Source organism: Pipra filicauda, unplaced genomic scaffold (genome assembly GCF_003945595.2).
Source record: "Pipra filicauda isolate LSUMZ 115617 unplaced genomic scaffold, ASM394559v2 scaffold5_size6683894_pilon, whole genome shotgun sequence".
Classification (NCBI taxonomy): domain Eukaryota; kingdom Metazoa; phylum Chordata; class Aves; order Passeriformes; family Pipridae; genus Pipra; species Pipra filicauda.
This window is the reverse complement of record NW_024104754.1, coordinates 6,574,475-6,593,480: the sequence shown is the minus strand read 5'-3', so window position 1 is coordinate 6,593,480 and position 19,006 is coordinate 6,574,475. Positions and strand designations below refer to the sequence as shown.

The 19,006-nt window shown below is 41.1% G+C and overlaps 1 long non-coding RNA gene across 2 annotated transcripts in view; it reads left to right on the top strand.

The window, feature by feature from the left end:
• Window positions 1–19,006, top strand: part of LOC120324588 — a 113,575-nt gene that overhangs the window by 70,628 nt on the left and 23,941 nt on the right. The window contains exon 6 of one of the 2 annotated variants that reach the window (XR_005566009.1): window positions 416–544. The exons of the other annotated variant lie outside the window; for it this stretch is intronic. This is a non-coding gene — a long non-coding RNA (uncharacterized LOC120324588). Of the gene's footprint in view, window positions 1–415; window positions 545–19,006 lie in introns of those variants that run through there. 2 annotated transcript variants of the gene reach the window in all.

Sequence of the window (19,006 nt, the reverse complement as noted above, 5' to 3'; positions counted from 1 at the left end):
AGGATTGAAGGGGGTGTGTTGACTCAGAGAAGAGGAGACTGGGGAGAGAATACCAGTCGTTGAAAACATGAAGGTTTGCTGCAAAGAGGAAGGAAATCACATGTCCTTCAGATCTGTCATAGGCAAGGCAAGTACTGATGGGATTGCACTGCAGCAAGACAGACTGCAGCATTAGGAAGAACCCTCTAAAGGCAAGAGTACCCTGGCAGAGCAGCAGACTGACCACAGGTTTCCATCCCTAGTGCTGGAGGCTTTTAATGGTGGTTAACTGGAGTGGTTTGTACAAGTCCTGTTGTACAGGTCCTGTTTCGAATCATGATCACCTCATACTCCTTTTTCTTTAGCCATTAGTACGCATATAACACATCACAGTGAGCAGGCACGGCACTTGTAAAGCCTTGTGAATCTTTTGTAGGTGAGGTCTGTTCACCTTATTGCAAGATCATAAATGTCGGGAGAATATTTGCACACAGCATCTTGTCACCCACGGAACAAATGACCTGGTTTTCTTTGAAAGACTTCACGTGGAAGGAGGATCCTTGACTGACAGGTAAAATGAACATATTACATATCATATCACATGTAGTTTTGAGCATCATACCAGTTGTTCACTACCTTGTCGAACCCATTGAACTTATATTAAGGACTGTTTTGGAATTTTTTATTCAAGAACAATCTATCCAGGGAAGGAAACCCTGCTAAAATATGTGGTCAGGTTTATGGTGGCCCTTCAATGAAATTCTTCACACTTTACACTTTTACCACCAAAACATGTGTTAATGTTCTCATGAGTTACTGGTATTTGGAAAATTATTACATATTATTATAAATCAAATGGCAAGGGGCAGACATCAAAAGGGCAAGCTCGCTAGCCAAACATTGCTTGTTCACAGACACTCATGGCTCACGCATCTAGAAGTTTCTTTTATGGGAAGAAGCTTTATTTGAAGATTTCCTGTACTCCTGGGCTTCAGTTTACATAAAATCCAACAAAACAGCTGTTGTTGTGGTATTTTTGTGTTATTCCTGCTTGCAGTCTCAGCTGAGACTGGGATGTGTACATAATTACACAAGAATGGGAGCACACAGATGCAAGGCATCTGACACTATCACATTCAGCCAAGTCACCCAGGAGAAAAGGTTGGCCAATGGCCTCACAGTCACCGTGGGATCACAGAATGTCCCTTATGTACAGAACTTTTTTCCTGGAAAGGGAAGCACTATTTGAAGCAATATGTCTTATTGTATGTAGTGCTTATTCAGAACAAAAAATGCCCAACCCAACCCAAGAGGCAGTCTTAATCTCTCACATAACCTGTGATAGGAAGCTTTAGGAATAGAAGCAAGAAGAGACTTACCAAAGCCAGACAACTTAGATATTTATGATTTAGTGACCTAGCAGGGTTTACTCTGCTTTTTCCTGCCCCCAGTGGTTTCCTAAATGAATTCCTAAAGATGTAGCATCTTCAATTTACAGCTCTGTGGTCCCTGCTTCTTTCGCAGCTGCTACTATCTTTCAGAAGAACCTGATGTTTTCCAGACCATGGGCCTGGAAACCTTCTGAGAGGTTCTCTGGGAAGTTGCCCATGATTGTGTGGTCACATGACACACAAGGCACTGCAGTTGCCATCTACAATATAATATGCATCCTCTTCTTGGTGCATAGAGAACACCACTCTCTCTGGTCTCCTCCATTTACCTCTGTTTTCTAATTCCCTTCTACCTTTCTGCACTGTACTGGACTGTGCACTGTAGGACACTTTTTTCCAGCCACTCTTCCATCTCTCTCTTCCTTCATGGATGTTTATTTGCCTCATACCCTTTCCTCTAGACTTTGCAGAGGCCTTAGAAAACGGATGCATCTCTACCAGTTTCTGTGGTTTCTTTTGCAAAGGACAGCCTGTCCCCAAGTCCAGCCAGATCCTTGCAGATGTTTATTCAAACTGCCAAACTCCTAGAGGTTTGCCCACTTAATATTTAGCTAGTGTGCTGGAGCTGTTTGCAGAATGCCATGGTAACTGCTGTGTCATTTCCTGGTAAGGAACAGTCTGAGGAGCTGGACTTGAAAGTCTCAGTGGTCCTCACTCTCTCTCTTCTTCCATTTTTCACAGCCCTTCGGGCAAGGATGTTTCTGTGTCAAGAACTGGCCAGTCCAGAGGAACACAATCTGTGCCAGGTCACCTGGACATAATTGCAATACAAGTAATAGGACATGTCAAGATAAGCATAGGTAGCAGATGTATTTTAGTTATTCTGCAATTTCTGGAAGCTATATAGAAACAATATTGCCCTACAGCAATGCCAAGGAAGATTTTTCTCAGTGACTAACGTGATGAAAATGATTCCTAAATCTGCAAGGCATAAATAAAATATAATTCACTGGCTTTTATCTACAAAGTTAATTAATCAAATGTCTTTTAAAAGAGTGGGATTGTGCTACTGAGGTGAAAAATAAAAATCCCACAGGAAATGAACCCTGTTCTTCCTGCCTTCCTCTGCACCAAACAACAGCAATAACTTTACCAGAGGAATGAATGCTTGTCAGAGTGCAGAGGAGATCTTCAGGGTACTATTTTCTACCAGTTTTGTTTTAGATACAGCGTGACCTTTTCTCACTATTTGAGTACACTGCTGTGTCACGCTACAATATCACCAGTCTCATGGTGCAAGAACACCTTTTAACACCTTAGTAGTTTGAGTCACAGCACCACAACAGCAAAGAACATATCCTTTAGTGCTGTGAACATGTACCATTCTTCATATGTCTTTAGTGTATTGCTTATTGTCAGTTCAGGTTTGTTTCACCATAGTGCATTTTGAAGCCACTGAATTTTATCTGTAAGACAGAGACAAATATACACTGCTTAGAAAACCTGCCCTGTACTCTATTTCTCGTAATTAAAAACAGATAACTTATGACATACAGCTTGTTTCAGGTTTGCAATGAGTTTTGTACAAAGATTCAACCCCATGTTTATTTTATCTGGACAGATGATTTCTCTGTACAAAATTACCACTATCAGTTTCCTGTAACATCTCATTAGTAAATCCAGTGATTCTTTTTGCCATTAGACTGCAAGGGATCCTAGCTTAGAGGTTCACCTGCTCTCAGGACTGTAATGAGCATCAAGCTTGAAGGTATGAATGATTTTGAGCAGCAAAAAGGCACTATTTTCTAATCTGTATCCCACAGAATAAGCACCACTTGAGTACAGTCCTCAAATCATGCAGTGTAGGATGGGGCTTTGGAAATGGATAGAATCTCAGAAGTCACTGTTCAGTTTCAGGAGTCAAGTTTTTATTTTATTTGCTGCTACCCGATGTATCTGAGTGTGCATTTTCTCTTTAATATAAAATACCCTCAACTGCCTGTCTGCCTCACACAGATTACTTCTGATTGGAAAATGAATCTAACCCATTCCACAGCAAATCCCTAGACACTGTGTTCTTGTACAACTGGAAAACCCCAATGAAGCAATATAAACTTTGTAATAATAACAAGTAACGACCATGGCTTAATGAAGGGTGGCAATCCTGCTCTGGGGAGATATTTAGTGGATGTGGTTGTTCTGGTAGCTTGATCTTGTGCTAATTCTCTTCCCTTCATGTTTGTTCATCCCTATCCTGTTGTATAGATAAAGCCAGGAACTGCTTCAGTGTGGGGAAGAAGGCCAGCATCCAGATATGCTTGGACTGGACTCCTGTGCCAGCCTGGCCTCAGGTCTCCTTTCTTTTGGGATGAGACAAAAAGTAGGTCTTTACCCCTGTATCAAGAAATTAGCTTTTTTTCTGCATATCTCTGAGCTGGAGCACTGCTTTTGAAGTATTGGTGTCCTGTTTAATTTGATATTTCAATTGCTGAGTGCAATAGGCTGCTCACTAAGGGAGCTGAACAATTGAAAGGAATCTCTTACATGTTTTTTAAAGTACCACCATAAAACAGTGAGGCTAGAAATCAAGACCCAGAACACACATGCACTCGGACTAATAGGCCTAAATACCAGAGCTGGAAAACAGAACAAAACTGAAAAAAAGCAATTGGTCTCTCCTTTTCCTCTTCATTTTAACTTACTGTTACTTGTCCTCCCCCAAGAGTAATCATTTAGGGGAGGCAAATGTTTTCTGTCTCTCCTTGCTTTTGAGACTAGTGCCTTCCAACCAAATTAACAGTACTGGAGATGCAGCTGTCTTGGAATTCAAAGATATCTCAGTAAAGAGCACATACCAGCCTCTGTGAAGGGCCTTGTTTCAGACCAAAAGTAAATAGCCAGTGTCACACAAATCTGCATAGTGATCAAATGCTGGAAAACATAACTGGATTTTTTTTTCCTTAGTCATAAAAGGTTAGACTTGTCTAAAATTGCCTTCTTTGTATGATGTTTTAAGGTGGTGAATTGAACCCGGAAGACAGATTTTACGCATTAACCAATGAAAACACAAGCAACTTTTCATTTTAGAAATCTTTCTTGAGAGTAGCCTTTCCTGCTTAATACTGAAGAATTACACTTCAGAAGTAGGTGATCTTTGCTGCCATGCCTCCATTCAAACACGATAATAATCAACAATCTTTCCAGGCTTATTTATTATTTCTTTTGTTATAATGTAATACCTTTTATAAACCTTGCAGAAGTTTTTACTACAGATTTAAAAAGCTCATCCTTTGCTCCTGCATTCTCCTTGTAGCATCATCTTTATTAGAGTGCAAAACACGCATATTTATTTATTTGTCTTGTAAATATCTGATTTATTGACCTAAGAAAGGTCCAGGTCAACAAACATTCACTAACTGTACCCTCCCAGCTCCATTTCCTGAAATCTTTCCCAGCTGGGAACAAGAATGAACTTATGGAGTTCTACTCCAGCAGCACACCAAGGAAGAAAACAAATTTACCATTTATACTACACTTACTATGTATTGCCTCAGGTAATTAATTATCTTTTCCTGTCTATGCATATACTATTTTAGATATATACTTGAAAATCTAAGGCAGGCATCATTCAGATCTTTGACTTGTTGATGCTGCGTAGATTTCAACTTCTTGAATATTTAAGGAAAGAAGGATGGCTTCGTGGTTAAAGTACAAGTCTAGGAGTCAAGAGGTCTGGATTCTATTTCTGTGCTATGCCACAGGCTTCCTGTACACCCTTGAACCACTCACATGACCCCTTTCCTTTTTTATACCCATCTTTATACCCATTTTTTCCCCCTCAACTAAATGGAAAATAATCATTTCTTCATACATGCTGCTGCTGTAAGGCTTAATTCATGTTTCTCTGAAACTATTTCAGGTTCCTCAGAAGAAAACCACTTCAGAAATAGAACCTCATCACAGATTTAATATTGTTTGAGCTGTCTGGCTTAAATGTAACCTCACCCAAAGGGGATGGTATTTGTAAATGTCATCCTTAAAATGAAAAATCTGTTCTCTTTTTTCTGCACCTCCATGCTTTCTCCATTTCCCTTCTTTCTCTTCCAACAAGCTGCAGCATGGTTAAAATACCTCCTCATCCCCAGGGGTACTCAGCTGATCACAACCTGGATATGGGGTTTGTTTTACATGGAGGTGTGCATGCACTTAGTTGCGACGTTGTTTTCTCTGTCTCTGAGCAGGCAAACAACTGCAGAAAGAATAGAGCATATCTATATTTGATTTAAACAAGCACTTGGAACAAGCTGAGCATTTCAGGGAAATGATTGGTCTTTAGTTTCGTTTAAAACAAAGGGATTCCTGGACTCCAAGCTTTCTGTGGACTCAGGGCTCTGACCCTCTAACTCTAGAGGGTTTCTGAAGGTGCAGAAATGAGCTACTATGCTGCTGTTGGACATGAGTGTTTCAGTTAACGAATGATTACTGAATATTCCATTACTGAAACAGCATAATACAAAATTTAGAATGTTTCCATGTGTAGAGGAGAAGAGAGTGCTTTGTGGGAGCTGCATGTGTTGTCTACATCTGATAAACTAACCAGCAGCTTTTATTATTGCTATAACTGTTTAGTTAGTGTCATCTTTGTGCCAAGGCCAGCTCAGTCAAAGTGTGACCCTGCCCAAAGGCTCTGTCAGTTTTAAGGCTGGGAAAGGATTGCAGATCTGCATGAGTTGTGAAATCCAGACCCTGATTCCGAGTGTGGTGGCTTGTGTGTACTGCATGTCCCAAAGGCAGAGCTGTGTCACCCTCACAGCAACTGCTCGGGCTGACCTTATGGAGTAAAGGCTGATGGTGAGCAGGGTGATGCAAAAATAGCATCAGGAGTGTGTGGGAGAGGAAGGCCTTTGCACCCAAACACAAAGCACCCTGATTGCTCTGGACCACTTGAGTAGCCCAGAGGACTCATAACAGTGATGCACTGGTGAAGTCACTATATAGTTGCTCACTTGTTCCCCTGAAAGCCCCATTGTGCATGGCTCAGGAAGCGGATCCTTGCATTTCATCTGCACATATACAGCACTCAGTGCTTTAAAAAGGCAGTCGATTCCCTGAGCTGTGTGAGATAATCACTGACTTTCAAATTTGTAAGATCCTTCTGTTAAATAACAGAATGACTATTGAGCCTCTCAGTGTATTTGGGGGGGGGGATAATTGTTGTAATTCTTTGTCAAAGATTGCGTTTCAAGCATAATAAGCATAAAGAAGAGGTAGAAGTTTGTCGTGTGAAGAAGAGAGTAGGAGCAAGGTCCTACCAGTAGATGTAAACGCTGGTGCTAAAAAAGACTTGACAGTTGTTTGAAAGACCTGGAGGAGCCTTCATCGGGAATGAGAAAAGAAAAACAGAGGAGCAAGCTTCGAAACATTGAGAGGAATTTGGAGCTTGCTGCAAAAAGGAGAGGAAACAGGAGGGAGGGGAAGGAGGAAGCCAGGATTAAGAGAGGACACAAACTTACGGGGAGGTGCCAGGGTGTGACAAGTTCAGGGTCCCATATTCCCATGCATTTGGTGCCAAGTATCAGCTATCAATGGTTTATGTGGGGGGAGGCCAGTTATCAGATGAAGAACCTTTGCTTACTGCCCACTCTCTCCTTTTCTCTGGAGGTGTTCAGGCACTCACATTATGCATGCTGTGGATAAAGCTGCCAGAGCTGCAGCCCTCTAACCATGCAGAGTTTTCAGGAGACACAGGGCTCCTTTATCAGTAACTTTAAGAAGTTGCATTGATCAGTCGATAATTTATTAAAAGGCAAAAGGGGTAAATTTATGGTATTTGGCCTGCCATAAATTGTCTCATACCAAACATTTTCATTTTCCAGCCAGCGTTCTCCTGAGGGTTAAAACATACAGCTCTCAAAATTACAGACTTGGAAGAGCCTGGGAAAGCAGTGATATCGCAAAAACTATGTTCTCCTCCTACACCTTCAGTACATTCTCCTCATTGCCACAAACTGTCCCCAGGAACACTTGATCTGAATTAACTACAAGCTCTGCAATATTTTAAAGATCTCTCTAGGCTGTTTCCTGCCCTCCCCATGCTCCCTCGCTTGGGCAGATATCCCAGTGTAGGTCCATGGGAGTTTTGCTTGAGACATCTGTTCAGATTTCTTTTTCTTCTTTCTTTTTATCAGCCAGTATTTTACTCCTTTCCTCTTACTCCTTTTTATTCTCCCCTTGCTCCTTAGTGCCAAGTGAGGAGAGGAAATGACTAGATTATACAAAGAGAAGAGACAAAGAAACCTGTCAGAAAGGAACAGTAAGGGCTAGGAATAATGGGAAAGACTGGAAACCGGTAAAAATTCATTTCCTAATACCTCCCAGCAATGCTGGACGCAGATGGTTTGGTGCAGACAGTTTGAGTTTGTCTATCCAATTTTTGTCCCAAAAAACACAACCCTTTTGCTTGTAAATGTAATTACCAGGCCAAAACTAGCTTAATTAAGTGTGATGGAAAAGGCAATCTGTTGACTGGGCACCTGCCCCTTGCATTATTTCAGGTCTAGGAAGGTTTGGTCTTAAAGCAACACTAGGCAGGAATTAGATTTCTGTAAGTCTGAGGTACCTCTTTAGTGTCCTCCCAGAAGGCCTTTGTATATCACTGACTCACTGCATCAGCTGAGTGGGGTAAATAGTCACTCAAAAAGAAGTGGCAGACAAAATAAAAATACAGTTAATTCTTCTCGATGATTTGAACCACCCAGAAAAACTTGCTTTCCTTTCCTCATCAGAAGAGACATGTTGCAGCTCTTCTGCCAGAAAGCAGATGAAAGCCAGAGATGTAGTTATGCTTATTTCTTTTTTCTGTGTTGAGTTACATGTCTTTGTGTAGACATGAAAGTGGATGTGCACAATTTTTTTCTCATTTAAACGTATCTAGCAGCCACTTGGTTTTATTTTCCAAGATGGATCTAGTTTTATTTCCTCTTTCAATTTCAACATGAAAAATTCCAAACTAGCTTCTCATGGCAAGTATTCTACTTCATGTTTGTCCTGGGGAGTAAGTGTTGCTTAAATATTTTAGGGATTCTATTGCTTCACTTAGGAATTTCTGTCTCCATGACAACCCTTCTGTGCTTTGTAATACCTTTGGTGAACACAGTGGAACTGACTATTATTTATTTCAAACTATGTTACATTTAGCAGTGGAGGCACAGAAGGAAATTGAATAAAAAGCAAAATACCAAAAGAGCTAATTCACACCATTTTCTTTACAAGGAATGTTCAAAATGACCACATCATCTACTGTATTGGAAGCCCAGTAATGTTAAAAATGCCTAATTTCTGTCTCAAAAAATTCTGTTCTTGTTCTTATCTCTCCGCTGTGTCCTGATACAGACATGCTGCAGAGTCTGGCCTTTAGTGTTGTCCCCACCATCATTATTCTGTGAAAGAAAGTTAACTTCCTATTGGAAGTGCTTCACAAGCGTTATATAATATTTTTTTTCCCAGGCATCCAAACCAACTGCTCCCACACTACAAAAAACCAGAAGTCTGTTTCTGCCTGGGATGATGGATCTACAACATCATGGAAGGTGTGGCAGGGTCACACAGTTCTTGTGAATCTCAAAAAAGATACCATACTTCCATCATTTGGAAACTTTCAGTTCTCTGATTTCTAGCTGTGTTGGCATTCTAATAATAAGATACCACTTAAAGCAATTTGGCTAGATTTTTTTCCACTCCATTCTTAGGCACATTTTTACCTTTCTTTTTCTTCCTGATGCTGTCCTGTATCCACCTCAATTTTCTGGTTTATAACTGCTTCATATGTGGAGTGGTTCACCTGCATATCTGCCAGATGTCAGACTTCTGACAGTTGCACTTTGCATAAGCTCTTTGTGAATAAAGCTCTTGTGAGTAGTGGCCTGACTTCTGGATGCACCTGGAGATGCATCAAAAGAAGGCCTTATTTTCATGCACTGTTAAATGCCGGGGCGGTTTTAAATCAGACCACACAAGAGGGCTTAAAGTTGACCATGCCATGACAAGGGATTTGCTGTGTAGTGTCTTAGTGCTTTTACACCTTTGAAGAGCAGCAATAATGGGCAAAGACTCTGTTGCTGACCTGCTGCTGTATCATACTGGAACCTTCTCAGAGAAATTAGGAGCCAGGAACTACATGTAGTCGAGCCATTTTGATGAGATATCCATATATTGTTTGATATTAAAAGTATCATCTATCTGAGAAATCTTTCCCTTTTTTTCCCCCTCTATTTTGAAAACGAAGGCACATTTGAAGCTTAAAACTTCATGCTGAGTCCAAAAAACAGAAACACTGTACATGTGGATGTTTTCTGTTGTCTAAGCCACCATGCATTATTCTTAATGTATAATGTTGTTTCATAAAACCCACTAAGATGGAGCCCCAGAAGTCTCTCATGCTCTTCTGAGTCCTCCTATCTTGATTCTAAAGCCACTCAGCTCTGTCTTCCCTTATTCATCAAGCACTGTAGTGCTCTGTCATGAGAAAACTACTACGATTTATAGTATTAATGACTCCAGGTGGTGCTACCTTGAATATAAAAGCAATCTAATTAGGCCACCTTCTGGCTGAATCTGCTTTAGTTTTTGACTCCAGAGAGACAAGGAAGACAAGTGAGCATGTGTATACACTACTGACTAAAAGAGCAGACGTTGCTGAACACATCCTTTTAGGTTCCACTGCCTCCTTTCTCTTTTGTTTTCGTTGTTTCCTTGTTGTGCTTGAAGCACCTATTGAAAATCTTGATGTAATATGATACAGCACTTAGGGCAAGCAGGATGATTATAAATGGCTCCTGTCTCACTTCTGGATTCAACAGATGTTACTACATGAGATTTGGTTCTCCCTGATTCTATAATTTGATTTTAATGGCTAGATACCATTGGAGCATGCAAGTCCTACAGACAATAGTGTCCTTTTACATTCAGAAACATCTGTTAGCTAACTGCTCTCGGAGAGCTTGAACTCTAAATGAGCAGATTTGTGTTTGAACACCAGCATTTATAACCTGGCAGACAGCATTCTCAGGAGAAACAAAGTCTAATATGTCTTTTCTCGTTTGGTAGAGCTCTTTTCATTTCCCTGTCCTTCATGTTTCTCTTTGTATCATCCACTACTTTAAGAGATATGAAGTTTGAGTGCCTTTTCTAAGGGCTTAATGCAGCCTGAGGACCAAATGCGCAATTCAAATAATGGTGCTTTGCTGTTCCCTTGAAGCACGGGACAGAACTGGCGCCACTCAGAGTAGTATTTTGGGCTGTCACTAGTCGATCAAAGACCTTGGACTGGATCTGCCAGTGCTAATGCTTTTAGGATGGATGACTCCTTTACTTTAGAAGGAATTTCCAGTAACCGAGGGCAACACATAACATCTTTGAAATTTCTGTATTTGCATAGTGAACTCTCCATGGTAGTGCATTTCAAGGCCCCTCCGGGGAAGAAACAGGTTACAGAGCTCATTGGCACATCCCTCCTTTTCCTTTTCTAATTTGTGCTTCTTCCAGTTTGGTCTTGTTTCTGTAGATGTTATAGCTTTCCATAGCATGCAGCTTTGGGAACAAGCCTGAACTCAAACCCAGTGAACAAAGGCAGTTTACTCATAGCCATAGGCTATAAGGAAGAAGTTTTAGAGATGCCTGAGTTCTTTGGGGTTGGAACCACAGCACTGCTTTGGCAGTTGTGTATATTTTATACCCTAAGTGCTGCACAATAAGTGGTCTTTATAAAACAGCATATCACATGTACTGTTAATGCCTGCAGATTAAAACAGCTGCCAGGCAGCAAAAATGTTGCATGGAGAAAAATCAGGCAGACACTCAAATCTGAAGCTTGAATTAATTCCCTATTTGGGAGCTGCGAATCTTAAGGGAACTTCAAACAAAAAATCTTACAGGGATTTGGAAATTAAAATCACAGTGATTCTTCTCAACCTGTGTTTTGCTTTGAGGGCAGCTGCTTTTATTCTAGACTTGAGGAAAACTTGCCTGATTTTCCAATTATATTGGTCTAATAAAAGTCATTACTTCTCCTTAAAAACACTGCCTCATGTAATATGTAGTTAGGTCATAACAAAGCCACTACCACGTGTGCTTGGAACATAGCCATTTAACACTTTGTTCTTTGTATTCAGAGTATCTCACTGAGAAACAGCAGCAGTTACAGCTTTCCAGGGAAGTTAGCAAATACTGGGAAGGATCATTTGCTTCTGATAAACCAGCCAGATGCCCACTTACTTTTCAAGTAATTCACTGCACTCATTTGCCAGATTTCAAGCCTATTTAGGGTATTTATAAAGAGAATAATTTGACTTACTAGCTTTATAAATTATCTATTTAACCATTAGTTAATGTAATTACACTGACTGAAATTTATGTTCCAAAGAGAAGTATATGTTCCCTGGAGCTAATTCTGAAAAACATATGTAAAAGTTTGCACAAAGATCCAACAAATTTAACTTCTCTGTCATCATACTCAGAATCATTTCTTAGTATCACCTGCCCTCTGTATTGACAAAAAAAATATTGCTTCTCACTGGGCAATATATAGGTACATTTGGCAAACAAAATACACTACAAGCTCTACAAAGTATAAAACACAAAAAAAAACCCAAAACAAACAAACAAAAAGTTAGTTCTCCAGAAGAACTAACCTCTTTGCAAAACTTCATTTCCATTTATGTCACATATGAGTGTGTTGCCATTATACATTGTTTTGCCTCTGATTCTCACTGTCACATAGGCAGTTCCCACAGTATCAATATTCAGTGTTTCTCCCTTGCTTCTCAACATGTTAAATCGATCTGCTCCTACTCACCTTCCTGAGGCAGAAGTCATTTCATCTGTGGCTGACATACATTTCCCAGATAACATTTTAATGTAGACTCACTGGTCATGACTTTCATAAACTTGATTTACTGCTTGGTTTATTGACCTCACTTTGCAAAGCTTTGCCTCCCTTCATAACAGCTGTGAATACATTGCCATAAGAGGAGTTTGCCTTCTGTACACCAGCAATTTGCCTTTTCATGTTCTGAAATCTCCAGGGAAACCCTGGGGGTGTTAATCTTTAATTCTTGGGAGCCTACCTCATACTTAAGACATTGGGCATCTTAATAAAAATGTAACTAAGGAAATAATTTAGGATAAGTGAGCGATGTTCACTAAACCACCAAGAATACAAATTATGTTTTCCAAGTAAATTGTTTCTTGAGAGTAATATCCTTGGTCTCCAAATGAGTAGGGATTTAAAGTAGACAAGAGTATATTTGGGGACATACAGGGCATGCGTGATGCCACCTTTGACTAGTTTGCTTATGCCAATCTGAACCTTCGTATTCTCCCATGTCAGTAGGTTTCTATTCCACATGCCCATTGGAATAAAGAGGTACTGAAATTCCTGTGCTGAACAGCCACTCAAGAGCTCATTGAATATATACACACATATATATATTTGTAAGCTCCCACTGTATATGTGGAAATAGCAGTAGGAGTCTACTGTATATGCAGGAAAATAGAGAGCTGGCAGCTAGGGAATGAAGGGAAACGGGATTGCAAGGGGCAGGAGGAAATGACTAAGAACTGTAGCAGAGGTGAGATCACAGGAGTACACAAGCTGAGCAGTAGAAGCACAGAAAGGCAAATCAAAGGTATAGAGGATGTGGGAAGATAAGGAGAAGTCCACAGGATATACAGAAGTAGAAGGCAGAGAAAATTCTTGTAGCTTAAATAGCTTTTATTTTTGAAAAGCACTTCTGCTTGTTGAAAGTTTTAGGAAAAGGAAGCCAAGGTAAAGCTGCAAAAATGCATAGACAGAGGGAAAAAGTGGGCTGGAAATCATCTCTTGTAATGCCAGTAGACAGTGGAACTAAGTAGCTTCTGTTTAAAAAAGAAAGATAAGACTGGATATCAGGGGCAAATTTCACATCCAGTGGTGTCCCTGGTAAGATCTCCTTTTCTGGAGAAAGGCCATGATTTGGTCCTAGATGACCAAACAAAACAAGGAATCAAACCGAGGAAAGTTCCAGACATGGGTGTTATTGATTTGGAATCAGTATGAAGAAGCTTGCAAACAAAGGTTTAGTGCCAGACACCGTGGAAGAGAGGTTGAGTGTCAGGGGCAGAGCGAGGGGGAGACACCACCGAGGCAGCAGCTTCACAAACTGCAGTTTCCTGCCTACTGCTCACTCCATTCACCAGCAGACTGAGAAGCCCTTTAGCAGAAGTTCCCAAACTTCTTTTCTGTTGCTTCTTTATCAGCATTTTGATAAGCTGGCTTATTGGCACTCCTGACCTGAGGAGTGTTTCCGTGAAGTGCCTCTTTCCATGTAACTAAAAGTTACAGCCTTCCCCTGCTGTGGAATTAGCAGATGGACTTTCAAAGCCCAGTTAAAAGAAATATCTTGGAAGCATAGGAGGCCACTTCTTATCCAAGCCCTTATCCCAGCCCTACTGTTCTGTCGCATGTGCTTAGCTGGACTACTCATGCAAAGCACAACGTCTCTTAGTTTGGTTTGCAGGGTAATACATTCTAAGGTGATAATATTTAACTGGGTCGTGGCAAAAGGTTTGTGGTTGAAAAAAAAATCTTCAATTATTCATATTCTATCAGGGAAGAAAAAGCCATATAATATTGGATTATGCATATTTAATCATCAAGTTGTACAAGTGAGCTATTAAACTGCATACAATTCATGCAATTCTTTGTTTTATAGACTAGTTTTACAAAGCATTTTGTGTTCCTGCTGAACATAAACAGCCTCTCATATCTCCACCTACTACACCAAGTATTCTCCTGATTAATTCATGAAGTGTATAAAATTCAAAAGGAACCAGGGAGAAGAAGTATGTTTTTAAGCCCTCTCCTAGCTTTGACAGAACAAACTACCTGCGTTCAAGTCAAGAAAGCAGATTCCTCAATCCTATTCCTTCGACACAGTGTGCATTGTTCTTTCATTAACATCACGTCTGGTCCTTGTCTCTGCAGCACACAGTAGTTCTGCAGCTACACAGGGGCCGTGGTGGTGGCTCTCAGAGGTTATCATCATCTAGGCTAATGCTAGAAATGGAGGAAGTATCAGGACAAAATCACCCTCACTTGAACCTTCATGCACAACTAGGTGAAATCCCAAACCTCTGCTCTTCCCAGCTGGCACCCAGTGGTCCCAGCTGGGACACTGATACCCCTCAGTACTCTGGTTCCCAAGAACCAGCCCAGGCATTGTGCTGAGGCAAGTTCTGTAGGAACTCTCATGGCCGCTACTACAGTCACCTACAGCCACACCATGGCAGAGGGGAAGGACATTCAGTGAGGACACTGATAGTTTCCCTCCTAGGCAGGTGGGTAGAGTGCCACAGCAGACTGAGCTTCCTGAGTGCTCATTGCTCTGTCCTCTCTGGGGCTTTTGCCTCAGAGTCCCTCCACCTTGGAGCGTGTTGGATGGCTGTAAGTTAATGCCCAGGCACAGAAAATAGTCCTGAGACTTCAAGGATGGGAAGGCAGAAACTGAAAACTTCCCTGGGAGAAAGGATAGCTGCTTCACAACCACTTTATGACTAAATATAATATCATCTCAAATAGGTGTTCTCTTATCCATGGATGTTCTCCAGGGCCCAGAGCAAGGGATGCTCCATATGTAGTGCATTGTTTTTACAAAACAAATTAGCACTGGCTGAGCCTGGCGACCACAGGAATTCAACAGCCAGAACAGTAATCCCAGTATTTCTGAACAACCCACTGAAGGGAAGTACCAGCAGAAATGAGGGGAAAGCCCACTCTCCTGAGGCTTTGCAGGCTCCAAATTGCTGGCTGTCTCACAAAAGGCTGAGTATTGCACTCAGCCAAACAAACGCTCCTTGAAATTTCACTGCTTATGGGGCAGCTCTCAGAAAACCTCTGTCTGAAGAAGAAGATGGAAAAACAGTCCCAAAAAGAGTTTTTGTGTGTACCTCATCCTGTATGTCTGTTTTTCTGATAGGCTGTATAGTGCAACAGCAGGGCATCAAGGTAAACAGTATTGCTTTGGAAAGTGCCTGGGCAACAATGTTGGGATGTCTATACTGCCTGTAGTCTGGCACGAATGAGAAGGAGACAAGGAAAGGTTGGTTCAAGCTGTTGTACCCTCACCTACACACTGATTTCTGTAATCAACTAGGTATCTATGCTCTTGCACTAATGATTAGCTGGGCTTACTGAATGTTTTCAGAGCTCAGTTCAAAGCAGATGTCATTCTGCTTAATCAAGGAGGCATTTAAAAAGAAATCACATGATGGTATTATTGATATTGTTATCCTTTGCCCCCAGAGGCTCCAGGTGCTCTCGATTCTCACTGGAGTGCTAAATAATCAATTCTTTCAGAAAAAAAACAAACCTGACAAATAAAGGTTAAGTATGTTCGACTCATCATTTTTGGCAATGTCCCTTTAACCCAGGTGTCAGCTGAAGAGGTTCTTGCCACTGTTTCTTCTGTTACTCTCTTAAAATCCCACTAGATACCATAGCAACAGCTGGATCACATGCTCCTCAGTGTGCTGTCTGTAAGCAGATGTGAACAATGCTGGCTAATAAAGTCTCAGCAAGTGTTGGACAGGAAAAGGACTGAATTCAGCCTCTACATTTTTTTTAATAACTCTCAGAAAGGCTTTCCGTCATTTCTTATGACACAGGTAAATCCAGATCTGGATGAAAACCAGATTCAAGTTACTTCCTCGCTTAATAAAAAGACCATCAAGGTGGCCAGTATTTTACAGCCATTTTTTCCCCATCCTATGTAAGGAATTCATGGAAGTCTGAGGCTGAAATACATTTCCATATTCAAATATGTTTGCAGTGCCTGGATAAATACTATGTCTGCTTTGTTAATGGGTTAGTCCTGCTACTAAATTAATTACATTTTTGATATTTTTTTAATCTTCATCCAAAGAGGGAAATCAGAACTATTCATATATCAATTAATGATCCATATTCAATTATGCTCTAATTATTTTCTGTACATGTGACATTTCAAGTAACACAGGTCAGTTTTTTAAATCACAGAGTAAAGCTTCTCACATGTCAAATGAACATTTAATAATGCCATCGCTTAGTGGAAGTGTTCATAATCCTTTTCCTGTACTAATGCGGAAAATCTATGTACAGCCTTATTTATGTTCATATTTAGGCAAGCAAAAAATGATAATTCTCTCCTTTAATCTGATTTCTGCTTCCAACTATCTCCCATAAATTCTTCCCATATAGCACCAAACCATATGCAGTCTCAGCTGTGTCATACTCCCTAGGTTCAAAACCAAATTGCAATGCACAGAGTCTGTAGCTATGTCAGACATTGTGTAATCGATCTGTACTTTAATTATGGGTTCTTACAAGGACAAATAAATCATACCTCCTTGCAGCATGATGGAAGGGCTAAAATCCAGAACAGGGGAAGAGAATATTAAATTTATTTTGTTATACAACTAGATTGAGGTTTAGTAAGAAATCAATGCTAATACTTCTAATGAAAATCTAGAGTAGATTCTGTGATTTATAAAATTTAAAGTGTCTCTGAAATTGTAGGTGCCTGTGGAGTTCTTAGGCTAATACTTGTTTATAGTGTCTGCATCAATTTAGTTGCAAAAACTGAAGGGGTCTAATTATTTTCCTTCTGTTTTACAAAGTCGCTTTTCATTACATACCATCAAGTTAGAAATCCAGGGAGGAAATCTTAAGCAGTAATGTCTGATGATGATTTTAGCTCTCTTTTGTATATGAAGACTAATGAAAATGTGTGTGTATGTGCCTTACAGAGGGTCAGCTTCTGCCATCCCCTTGCAGGTGATGTAGGAAATTTTGCTGATTACTGGATGTGTTCAGCGGTAAGGTCAGAATAAGGGAAACAGTCTCCAGTCAGGTAAAATGACATCCCCTGCTCCAAAGCCTGAGATCATCACACAGCACACTGCCTGACAGGCACCTGCATGCATGGCTTCCATGGGTCTGGAACAGGCTCTGAGTCTGTAAAAAGGCACTGGTGCTTAAGCAGGGTGGGCATGAAGGGTGGAAGGAACACGGGATATTAATAGCATCATAATGTTTACTTGGTTGGGCAGATGAAGATTTAGATGGGATTGTATCTGGCATTCACAGGGGCTGTGTCTGAGCCTCTCCCACATGTGTCCCTGGGAGAACATAAATGGGGGCATAAATGGAAAGGACCTTCTTAACAGGCAAAGAGGATAAACCGAAGTCAGAGAGTATCCTCATGCTCAGAGCAGCTCAGGTGTACTGCCAGTCTCCTCCTGAACTGCCTGATACTGCCATAGGCTGCCGTGCAGCTCCTTACAGCAAGCAGTCTGGAGGGTGATCCACAATGCCAGGTGGGCTAAGGGTGTTTGTCCTGCTGCTGGGAGGAGATGCAAGTGTTTGGTCCCCAGACTGTTGGTTCAGCATTTCTCACAGGAACAGCAGAGGAAGTTGGAACAGGGACGGTGCTCTATGAAAAACTAGAGCAGTTCAGGCTAGGAAGATGGGCTGTTTCATACAAGCTGGAGCAGCTGTTAGCCCCTGCCCTGCCACCAGGGACTGGTCTTCCCTGCCAAATCACCCAGCTCCAGGGAGGACGCAGGCGCAGGCCTGTAAATTGATCCTGCACTTAAATGATTACAGGCTCTTCACCTTCAGCCCAACTGCAGCTGACTTGAGGAAAAGCAAGTCCAGAAATCTAGTTCTGTCTGTCTAAGGGTTGCTGAATAACTGGGCTAGTTAAACCAGGCTAAATAAGAAATTAACAGGCATTGCCCTGGGGATGGTCTTATAAGCCATGAGTGAAGGAAATAGGCAAGTAATCATCAGCAAGTTCTAGGAGGATGAATTGCATGCAGATAGATTTAAACTCAGGAATAAGAATCGTGTTTATAAATGGAAGCAATTTACTTTATTGTTCTATCTATAGTCATTTACACAAGCATTTTTGCTCAAAACTCCTAGACAGACCATGTTTGTTATGTTTGTGGAAGGACAAAATCATTCTTAAAGCATAGCCATAATCGCAAAGAGATTGTTTCATCTCGGATCTGTTTACTGACCTTTCACCACCATAAAATGCTTTTTTACTGCAGTCTGTGGCAAGAGAAATTCCCGAGAATTGTAATGTGTGCAATTTACAGAGGGTCAGCATCGTAGCTTGTATAAATCAGGGTGGCTACAGCTTGCAGATATAGCTGCTTACATCAACTGAGTGTCTGGCCCCAAGAATGTAAAATAAGATCTGCTCTGCAGAATGAGACCACTGTTACTGAGGACCCCATGACTAGCCTTTGTATGGTGAGAAAATGCATAGTTAATAGGATTTTGCTATTAGTGAATTTGATCTGATACTTATTTTATTCCAGAGCAGCCTGGCAAATCCAAGACTGTTAAGAGCATTTCTCACCTATTGCGAACATTGTCCTAAGCACACTGTTACACCCCAGAGATCAGGAGCTCCGGGCACAGGAGCCTACGAGCAGCTGGGCTGCAGGCAGTGTCACAGGGTGGCCCTGGGCAGCCTCACTCCGTCAAGGGTGCCCTGGAGTTGAGGCTGCCACTTCAGCTCTGGCACCATCACACTCCTCACAAATGTGAA